Source organism: Bos mutus, chromosome 14, assembly GCF_027580195.1.
Source record: "Bos mutus isolate GX-2022 chromosome 14, NWIPB_WYAK_1.1, whole genome shotgun sequence".
Classification (NCBI taxonomy): Eukaryota; Metazoa; Chordata; class Mammalia; order Artiodactyla; family Bovidae; genus Bos; species Bos mutus.
In genome coordinates this window covers 7925632-7936572 of record NC_091630.1, presented here as the reverse complement: position 1 = coordinate 7936572, position 10941 = coordinate 7925632, and the positions used below count along the sequence as shown (strand labels likewise).

Below are 10941 nucleotides of genomic sequence, written 5' to 3'. Positions count from 1 at the left end.
ATGTATGTTATGGGAAAGGGTTTGGGCAAAATTTTCACAGCCTTGAGGTATTTTTTTTTCTATTCTCAACAGCTAGCAGAAAAGTATATGATGCCCTGCTTAAAACAAGCAAGGTGGGCAATCCTTCTACCCACTTCTGATGTCTATGTCAGAAGCTTTTTTCTGTCACTGGCACTTTAATAGAATTTCTACTATACAAAGCTCTAAATGACTGAGACTGTCTTTGGTCCTGGAGTTAAATCTTCTCCTTCAGAGACCACAAATCCGGTGGAACACCATACGCTTTCATCTGTCATCTTGGGGGCTCATCCGGGATCCCAAGACAAGGTGTAAGCTCTCAGTATAAATCTGACACAGCTCAGAAAACTCAAGTTCCTAGCCATACAAGGACTTGTCTGAAATCATACCCATAATATCACCTGTTATTTCCTTGAATGTCTGAACCACAGCTACTCCATTTTGACTTTTAATTGTAATATTCTAATTAATAGCCAAATCAGACATCACTGTTAATGATCTCAGTGTATCTCTAGGTATGAGAAGATGCAAAATTTGGGCTCACAATATCTTCTCCTGAAAATATGTAACTATCTGAAGGCCTGTCCTGCTAGTTTTTCCCAGAACACAGAGTAGTGACTCTTTCCTGACCTCCACCCTGAACTCCCTTCAGGGGGGTATTGAAGGTAAGCAGCTCCACAGCTCATGATTTAATCTTTATAGAGGCAGATGGAAAGTGCCCACTTCCATCACTAGAGCCCCGTTCATGGTAGTTAATTTGACTATTACTTGGGGGGTATTTCATGACCATTTTGTCCCATGGTGCAGGAATGCTCATTCCCAAGCCAGGTGAAATTTTCCATACATTAGTCAGTATGCTATCATTGGACTAGGCCCCATTAACAGTTGCCAGAAAGTCTCTGGACCACCTGTCTTACTAGTCTCTTATGGTCAAGAAGAATATTCCCTCTTGCTGCTTCTTCCTATATCTGCTGCTGCTACTGCTACTAAGTCACTTCAGTCATGTCCGACTCTGTGTGACCCCATGGACGGCAGCCCACCAGGCTCCTCCATCCATGGGATTTTCCAGGCAAGAGTACAGGAGTGGGTTGCCGTTGCCTTCTCCTTCCTATATCTAGAGTTACATTATTATCATCATTGAGCTTACATGGAACTATATATCATCATTTTATCAGAGGATTAATCACACATTTGGCAATGTAAGAAAAACCAATTTTGTAAAACAGGTGAAATACAAACAACATAGCTAGCAGTATTAGAAAAGTAATAAGTAAGCGTTAAGCCAAGAACTTCCATTAGATACGGTCCAATATGTCCCTCGTCATCTGACTTAGTCTATTCTGCATCAGTTCTTACCTTTAAGGAAATGTTGCATTAGTACTGTCCGTAATTACCCAGCCCAGTTTCCTAGTGTTACTAGACTGTTTATCCTTCAGTTCAGTTCAGTTCAGTCGCTCAGTTGTGTCCGACTCTTTGAGACCCCATGAATTGCAGCACGCCAGGCCTCCCTGTCTATCACCAACTCCTGGAGTTCACTCAAACTCACGTCCATTGAGTCAGTGATGCCATCCAGCCATCTCATCCTGTCATCCCCTTCTCCTCCTGCCCCCAATCCCTTCCAGCATCAGAGTCTTTCCCCATGAGTCAATTATTCGCATGAGGTGGCCAAAGTACTGGAGTTTCAGCTTTAGGATCATTTCTTCTTCCAAAGAACACCCAGGACTGATCTCCTTTAGAATGGACTGGTTGGATCTCCTTGCAGTCCAAGGGACTCTCAAGAGTCTTCTCCAACACCACATTTCAAAAGCATCATTTCTTTGGTGCTCAGCTTTCTTCACAGTCTGACTCTCACATCCATACATGACCACAGGAAAAACCATAGCCTTGACTAGATGGACCTTTGTTGGCAAAGTAATGTCTCTGCTTTTGAATATGCTATCTAGGTTGGTCGTAACTTTCCTTCCAAGGAGTAAGCATCTTTTAATTTCATGGCTGCAATCACCATCTGCAGTGATTTTGGAGCCCCCAAAAATAAAGTCTGACACTGTTTCCACTATTTCCCCATCTATTTCCCATGAAGTGATGGGACCAGATGCCATGATCTTCGTTTTCTGAATGTTGAGCTTTAAGCCAACTTTTTCACTCTCCTCTTTCACTTTCATCAAGAGGCTTTTTAGTTCCTCTTTGCTTTCTGCCATAAGGGTGGTGTCATCTGCATATCCGAGGTTGTTGATATTTCTCCTGGCAATCTTGATTCCAGCTTGTGCTTCATCTAGCCCATCGTTTTCATGATGTACTCTGCATACAAGTTAAATAAGCAGGGTGACAGTATATAGCCTTGATGTATGCCTTTCCCAGTTTTGAGCCAGTCTATTGTTCCATGTCTGGTTATAACGGTTGCTTCTTGACCTGTATACAAGTTTCTCAGAAGGCAGGTAAGGTGGTTTGGTATTTCCATCTCTTTAAGATTTTTCCACAGTTTGCTGTGATCCACACAGTCAAAGGCTTTAGTGTAGTCCATGAAGCAGAAGTAGATGTTTTCCAGGAATTGTCTTTCTTTTCGATGATCCAACAATTATTGGCAATTTGGAGACTGTTTCCTCAGGCCTTTCTAAATCCAGCTTGTACATCTGGAAGTTCTTAATTCATCTACTGCTGAAATCTAGTTTGAAGGATTCTGAGCATTACTTTGCCAGCATGAGAAATGAGTGCGATTGTGGTAGTTTGGACATTCTTTGGTATTACCTTTCTTTGAGATTGGAGTGAAAAGTGACCTTTTTTCAGTCATGGGCCATTACTGAGTTTTCCAAATTTGCTGGCATATTGAGTACAGTACTTTAACAACATCTTTTAGGATTTGAAACAGTTCAGCTGAAATTCCATCACCTTCACTAACATTGTTTGTAGTAATGCTCACTAAGGCCCTCTTGACTTCATACTCCAGGATGTCTAGTTCTAGATGAATGACCATGCCTTCATGGTTACTTGGGTCGTTAAGACCTTTTTTGTATAGTTCTTCTATATATTCTTGACGCTGCTCCTTAATCTCTTCTGCTTCTGTTATATCCTTGCTGTTTTTATCCTTTATTGATTTTATCTCTGCATGAAATATTTCCTTGGTATCTTTAATATTCTTGAGGAGATCTCTAGCCTTTCCTATTCTATTGTTTTCCTCTATTTCTTTGCACTGTTCACTTAAGGAGGTTTCCTTATATCTTCTTGCTTTTCTTTGGAACTCTGCATTCAAATGGGTCTATCTTTTTCTTTCTCCTTTGCCTTTCACTTTTCTTCTTTTCTCAGGATCTTATATAGGAGCACCTAAATATATAAAACAAATTTTGTCAGGCATAGAGAGAGAAATTGACAATAATGTAATAAAAATAAGAAGCTTTATAATCCCACTTATATCAATGGACGGATTATCCAGAGAGAAAATCAATAAGAAAATAGGGGTGAAACATTACACCAGATGTACTTAATAGATATCTATGGGAAATTCATCCAAAAATAAGAGAATACATATTCTTTTTAAGGGTACATGAAATATTCTTCAGGCTAAATCACAAGCTATGTTCCAAAACAAATCTCAATGAATAAGAAGACAAAAATTATACCAAGCTTTTTTTTTTTTTGACAACAATATTTTTGTTCAGTCACTAAGCTTTGTCTGACTTTTTTTGACTCCATGAACTGCAGCACACCAGGTTTACCTGTTCTTCACTATGTCTCCGAGTTTGCTCAAACTCTTGTCCATTGAGTCAGTGATGTCATCCAGCCATCTCAGCCTCTGTCACCCCCTTCTCCTCCTGCCCTCAGTCTTTCCCAGCATCAGGGTCTTTTCCAGTGAGTCAGCTCTTCACATCAGGTGGCCAAAGTATTGGAGCTTCTGCTCCAGCACCAGTCCTTCCAATGAATATTCAGAGTCGGTTGCCTTTTGGATTGACAGGTTTGATCTCCTTACAGTCCAAGAGATTCTCAAGTATCTTCAGTTCAGCTCAGTTCAGTCACTCAGTTGTGTCTAACTCTTTGCGACCCCATGAAACCCAGCACTCCAGGCCTCCCTGTCCATCACCAACTCCTGGAGTTTACCCAAACCCATGTCCATCTAGTCAGTGATGCCATCCAACCATCTCATCCTCTGTCGTCCCCTTCTCCAACCTTCAATCTTTCCCATCATCAAGGTCTTTTCAAATGCGTCAGCTCTTTGCATGGGGTGGCCAAAGTATTGGAGTTTCAGCTTCAACTTCCGTCCTTCCAATGAACACCCAGGACTGATCTCCTTTAGGATTGTATCTTTTCAGCACCACAATTTGAAATCATCAGTTGTTCTGCACTCAGCCTTCTTTATGGTCCAACTCTCACATCTGTACCTGACTACTGGAAAAACCATAGCTTTGACTATACAGACCTTTGTCAGAAGTAATGTCTCTGATTTTTTATATGCTGTCTAGGTTTGTCATAGCTTTTCTTCCAGAGCGACTGTCTTTTAATTTCGTGTCTGCAGTCAGGATACACATTGATTTTGGAGACCTCTTTGAAATCTGGTAGTGTTCCACTTTTTCCCCATCTATTTGCCATGAAGTGATAGGACTGGATGCCATGATCTTTGTTTTCCAAATGTTGAGTTTTAAGCCAACATTTTACTCTACTCTTTCAGCTTCATCTAGAGGCTCTTTGTTTCATCTTCACTTTCTGCCAGGGAAATGGTGTCATCTATATATCATCATGAAACTAGAAATCAATCATAGGATGAAATATGGTAAAAGATAAGCAAATGGAGACAATATAACATGCTACTCAAAATCAGTGGATTAATAAAGAAATCAGATTAAGTCAAAATATACCTTGAGAAAAATTGAAAAAAATTTACAACTTTCAGGAATCTGTGCGCTCAGTTGCTCAGATGAGGCTGATTCTTTGCGACCCCAAGGACTGTGGCCTGCCGGCTCCGCTGTCCATGGAATTCTCCAGGCAAGAATACTGGAACGAGTTGCCATTTCCTCCTCCAAGGTGAATGGCAGCAAAAGCAGTTATAAACTGTAAGTTTGCGGTGGCCTACCTCAAGGAACAGCAAAAAATGAAAACAGAAAGTTAACCTACCTTCTAAAGGAATTAGAAAAAGAGGAATAAACAAAACTCAACATCAGCAGAAAGAAGGGACTAATGAAAATCAGGGAGGAAACCAATCAGAGATCAGACAAAAATAGAAAATATGAAAATCTTCAAGAGCTGTTTTTTTTTTTTAATTAAAGATAAATTGTTAACAGTTAAATCAGCCTTATTAAGAAAATGACCAAAATAAATAATGAAATAGGAGAAATTATAACTGATAAAACAGAGATAAATAATCACAAGATAACACTGCAAACAGTTATATGCCAACATATTAGACAAGCTAGAAGAAATGGATAAATTTCTATAAGCATTAAACTTTCTAAGGCTGAATCAAGAAGAAAGAGATAATTGGAAAGACATCACTAGCAGTGAAATTGAATCTGTAATAATAATAAAAAAAATTTTTTGCAGCAAATAAAAGTCCAAGACAGTATAGCTTAATGGGACAATTCAGCCAAACATATAATGAAGAGCTAATACTTATCCTTTTCAAAATATTCTGAAGAAGAAGGAGCACCCTCAAATTCATTTTACATGGCTACCGTTACAGTGAGGCAAAAACAAAAGACATTACAAAAGTTATTAAAATTACAGGCCAGTATATCTCATAATGCTTTCGAAGGCCCACTTGACTTCACACTCCTGGATGTCTGGCTATAGGTGAGTGATCACACCATCTTGGTTATCTGGGTCATGAATCATTTTTTTGTGCAGTTCTTCTGTGTAGTCTTGCCACCTCTTCTTAATATCTTCTGCTTCTGTTTGGTCCATACCATTTCTGTCTTTTATTGTGCCCATCTTTGCATGAAATGTTCCCTTGGTATCTCTAATTTTCTTGAAGAGATCTCTAGTCTTTCCCATTATACTGTTTTCCTCTATGTCTTTGCATTGATCATAGAGGAAGGCTTTCTTTCCTCTCCTTGCTATTCTTTGGAACTCTGAATTCAGATGCTTATATCTTTCCTTTCCTCCTTTGCCTTTAGCTTCTCTGCTTTTCTCAGCTATTTGTAAGGCCTCCTCAGACAGCCATTTTGCCTTCTTGCATGCCTTTATCTTGAGGATGGTTTTGGTCACCTCCTCATGTACAGTGTTATGAACCTCCGTCCATAGTTCTTCAGACACTCTATCACCTCTTATCCCTTAAACATATTTGTCTCTTCCACCGTATAATCATAAAGGATTTGATTTAGGTCATATCTGAATTGTCTGGTGGTTTTCTCTACTTTCTTCAATATAAGTCTGAATTTTGCAATAAGTCCATAAGGAGTTGCAATAAGGACCAGTCAGCTCCCGGTCTTGTTTTTGCTGACTGTATAGAGCTTCTCCACCTTTGGCTTCAAAGAATATAATCAATCTAATTTTGCTACTGACCATCTGGTGATGTCCATGTGTAGAGTCAACTCTTGTGTTGTTGAAAGAGCATGTTTGTTATGACCAGTGTGTTCTCTTGGCAAAACTCTGTGAGCCTGTGTCCTGCTTCATTTTTCACTCCAATGCAAAGCTAGACTTCAAGATAGGCTTCATCAGGACGTGAACAGAGAACTTTCAGACACACTAGATGGATTTAGAAAAGGGAGAGGAACTAGAGATCAAATTGCCAACATCTGTTGGATCATAGAAAAAGCAAAGGAATTCCAGGAAAACATCTAATTCTGCTTCAATGACTAAGCTAAAGCCTTTGACTGTGTGGATCAAAACAAATTGCAGAAAATTCTGAAAGTGATGGGAATGCCAGACCTCCTTACCTGCCTCCTGAGAAATCTGTATGCAGGTTAAGAAGCAACAGTTAGAACCGGACATAGAACATTGGAGTGGTTCAAAATTGGGCAAGAGTATGACAAGGCTGTATATTGTCATCCTGCTTATTTAACTTTTATGCAGAGTACATCATGAGAAATGCTGGGCTTGTTGAAGCTCAGCCTAGAATCAAGATTGCCAGGAGAAATATCTATAATCTTAGATATTCAGATGACACCACTCTAATGGCAGAAAATGAAAAGGAACTAAGGAGCCTCTTGAAGGTGAAAAAGGAGAGTGAAAAAGCTGGCTTAAAACTCAACATTTAAAAAAACCAAGATCATGGGAACCAGTCCCATAATTTCATGGCAAATAGATGGGGAAACAGTGGAAACAGCGAGAGGTTTATTTTTTTGGACTCCAAAATCACTGCAGATGGTGACTGCAACCATGAAATTAAAGGATGCTTGCTCCTTGAAAGAAAAGCTTTGACCAACCTAGACAGCATATTAAAAAGCAGAGACATTGCTTTACAAGTGAAGGTCTGCCTAGTCAAAGCTATGGTTTTCCAGTGGTCATGTATGAATATGAGAGTTGGACCATAAAGAAGGCTGAGCACCGATCAATTGATTCTTTTGAACTCTGGTGCTGGTGAAGACTTTTGAGAGTCCCTTGGACAACAAGGAGATCAAACCAATCAATCCTAAAGGAAATCAACCTTGAATATTCATTGGAAGGGCTGATGCTGAAGCTGAAGCTCCAATACTTTGGCCACCTGATGCGAAAAACAGACTCATTTGAAAAGACCCTGATGCTGGGAAAGATCGAGGGCAGGAGAAGAAAGGAGCCACAGACGATGCAACCTTTTGATGGCATCACCGACTCAATGGACATGAGTTTAAGCAAATCCTGGGAGATAATGTAAAACGGAAGCCTGGTGTGCTGCAGTCCATGGGATCACAAAGAATTGGACATGACTTAGCAACTGAACAACAGTAACAAATGTCTGACAGATAGAGTCAAAAATCCTCAACAAAATATTAGCAAACATAATTCAACAATATTTAAAAACAATATTTAAAAAGAATCATGCACCATGGTCAGGTTGGTTTTATTTCAGGAATGCAAGGATGTTGCAATATCGAGAAATCAATCATTGCGATACACTACATTTTTTAAAGGAGAAGGCAATGGCACCCCACTCCAGTACTCTTGCCTAGGAAATCCCATGGATGGAGGAGCCTGGTAGGCTGCAGTCCATGGGGTCGCTGAGAGTTGGACACGACTGAGCGACTTCATTTTCACTTTTTACTTTCATGCATTGGAGGAGGAAATGGCAACCCACTCCAGTGTTCTTGCCTAGAAAATCCCAGGTACGGCGGGGCCTGGTGGGCTGCCGTCTATGGGGTCGCACAGAGTCGGACACGACTGAGATACAAGAAAAGCACCTGATCATTTATTCATGTTAAAAACTCCATCAAAATTGGTTTAGAGGGACTATATCTCAACCATCAGCAACCAAATATTCATGACAAAGCCACAGCTAAATGCATGCTCAAAGGTGAAAATTCAAAAACTTTCTCTAAAATCAGAAACAGTGCAATGATGCCTACTCTCTCTGTTTCTACTTAATATAGTATCAGAAATCCTAGCCACAACAATCAGACATGAAAACAGAAATAAATGATATCCAAGTAGGAGGGGAAGAAGTAAAACTCTCACTCTTCCCAGATGACTTGATATTCTATATAGGAAACCATAAATCACCATGAAAAAAACTATTAAACTAAGAAATGAATTCAGTACATTTGCATGATACAAGATTAATATAGAAATCTGTTGCTTTTCTATACACTGATAATGAATTATCAGAAATGGAAATTAAGAAAACCATCCCATTTAAATTGCATTAAAAACAAGGAAATACTTAAGAATATATTCATTCAGGGAGTTCAAAACCTTACACTCTTAAACTCTAAATATCAAAGAGTGATGAAGGAAATCAAAGATGATACAAAGAAATGTAGATATCTCATGTTCACAAATTGGAAGAACCAATATTGTTGAACTTGATATTGTTGATCTAGTTCATACTACACAAAATAATGTACAGATTTAATGAAATCCCTATCAAAATATCCATCAAATTTTTCACCTAGCTGGAATCCTACAGTTTATAGAGAACCACAAAACTCTCTGAATAGTAAAAGCAATCTTGAGAAAAAAGAACAAAGCTGGAGATATTATACTCCCTGACTTCAAACTGTATTATACAGCTACATTAATTAAAACAATATGGTACTGGCACAAAAATAGAAGCATGGATCAAGTGAACAGAAATAAACCCATGTGCTGCTGCTGCGAAGTCGCTTCAGTCGTGTCCGACTCTGTGTGACCCCATAGACGGCAGCCCACCAGGCTCCCCCATCCCTGGGATTCTCCAGGCAAGAACACTGGAGTGGGTTGCCATTTCCTTCTCCATAAACCCATGTAGTTATGGTCAATCTGTTTATTACAAAAGAGGCAAGAATATAAAATGGGGGAAAAAAATCTCTTCAATAAGTGGTGCAAGAAAACAGGACAGATACAGGTAAATAATTAGAACATTTTCTTACACCACACACAAAAATGAACTCAAATGAGTTAAATACCCACATAGTTTGGAGGCATTATGGGGAGAGGAGGACTTGGAGCACAGGTGCATACAGCGTGCTGTGTGGAAATTTTGTTTATCGTAATCCCATATTTTTGCTTAACTTGCAAAAACACAACAACAGAAATCGAGTGCTTGGGATGATGGATTAAGAATATTGAAATTCTGTGGAAAGTTTCAAACTGCAGCACATTGAATTTTCACCCTAATCCAGCAGCTCTGCTGCTCACTTAAATGCAGCTGAATGAAGACCCCATTTGGGAAGACCCCTGGTCAACAGTCCAGAGCTGATGCAGGCCATGCGGGTTTATCAGCAAGTATCGTGAAGAAACGGACATTCCACGAAAAACAACTGCATGGTGTGAGCCCACCGTTTCCCAGCCCCAGTGGAACAGTGTAGGCTGCGGGATTCAGCACAGGCGGACAGAGGGAATGGCCTCGTCACCCAGTGGAAAGGAGCCATTCTGGACCAGGTGCCTGTAAGTCTTTCTTTGTATCTTATAAAATGCAATGGATTTGACTGTGTTTAGGTACTAGAACTTAATAAAGATGAGTTTCTACACTTGAAGTCCTGCCTGATAGGGAGGACATTTGTAACATTTCAAATCGGTGATGCATACCTAGCCGACACAATTGGCAAAGCAAGGGAGCAGATGTTTGAGACTGAGGATGGTTCTAAAGATGAGTGGAGGGGAATGGTCTTAGCACACACCCCTGTAATGAACACATGGCTTTCCATCATCTAGAAAAGGATCCTGTCTTGTACATGTACCAGCTCTTAGATGATTATAAAGAAGCCAACCTTCACATTATGTCTGATTCTAATGATTCACCTCCAGCAGAAAGGGAACTGGGAGAAGTTGCAGACAGCCCGACGGGCAAACAAATGGAATAGGCCAAAGAAGATGGCTCTGAAAGGACCGCCATGGTCATTCATCAAGTAGGAGCCATACCATCTGTCTAGTTCATTGTCTGATGATGACTTCCATATTTTTGCCTGTGATCTGGTGAAAACAGCCTGATATCATGAACTTTGCCAAATTTGTGGAACTATTAAACGTATAATTTGTAGACATAAAGACTTGATTGCTTTCCAGTTTAATGAAAACTTAAATGTCCCTAAGAACACAGATATCTGCCAGCAGAACTGGTTTTGTTCTGAATAGTACAGATTTATGTGACCACAATGCATTTTGTGTAAGGAACCCCTTCCTCTTAAAAGAAATCTGTCTGTTTGGAAGGGAGTTACAGGCAAGTCTGGTAAAAGCTGAGGCTTCCCTGGTGGCTCAGACAGTAAGAATCTGCCTGCAGTGCAGGAGACATGGGTTCGATCCCTGTGTTGGCAAGATCCCCTGCAGAAAGGAATGGCTATTGACTCCAGTATTCTTGCTGGAGAATTCCATGGACAGAGGAGCCTG

The 10941-nt window shown here is 40.0% G+C and overlaps 1 pseudogene; it reads left to right on the top strand.

Annotated features, from left to right (window-relative positions):
• The first annotated feature begins 9767 nt into the window (after positions 1-9767).
• Positions 9768-10545, top strand: LOC102269314 (spindlin-1 pseudogene; annotated as a pseudogene).
• The last annotated feature ends 396 nt before the right edge of the window (positions 10546-10941 follow it).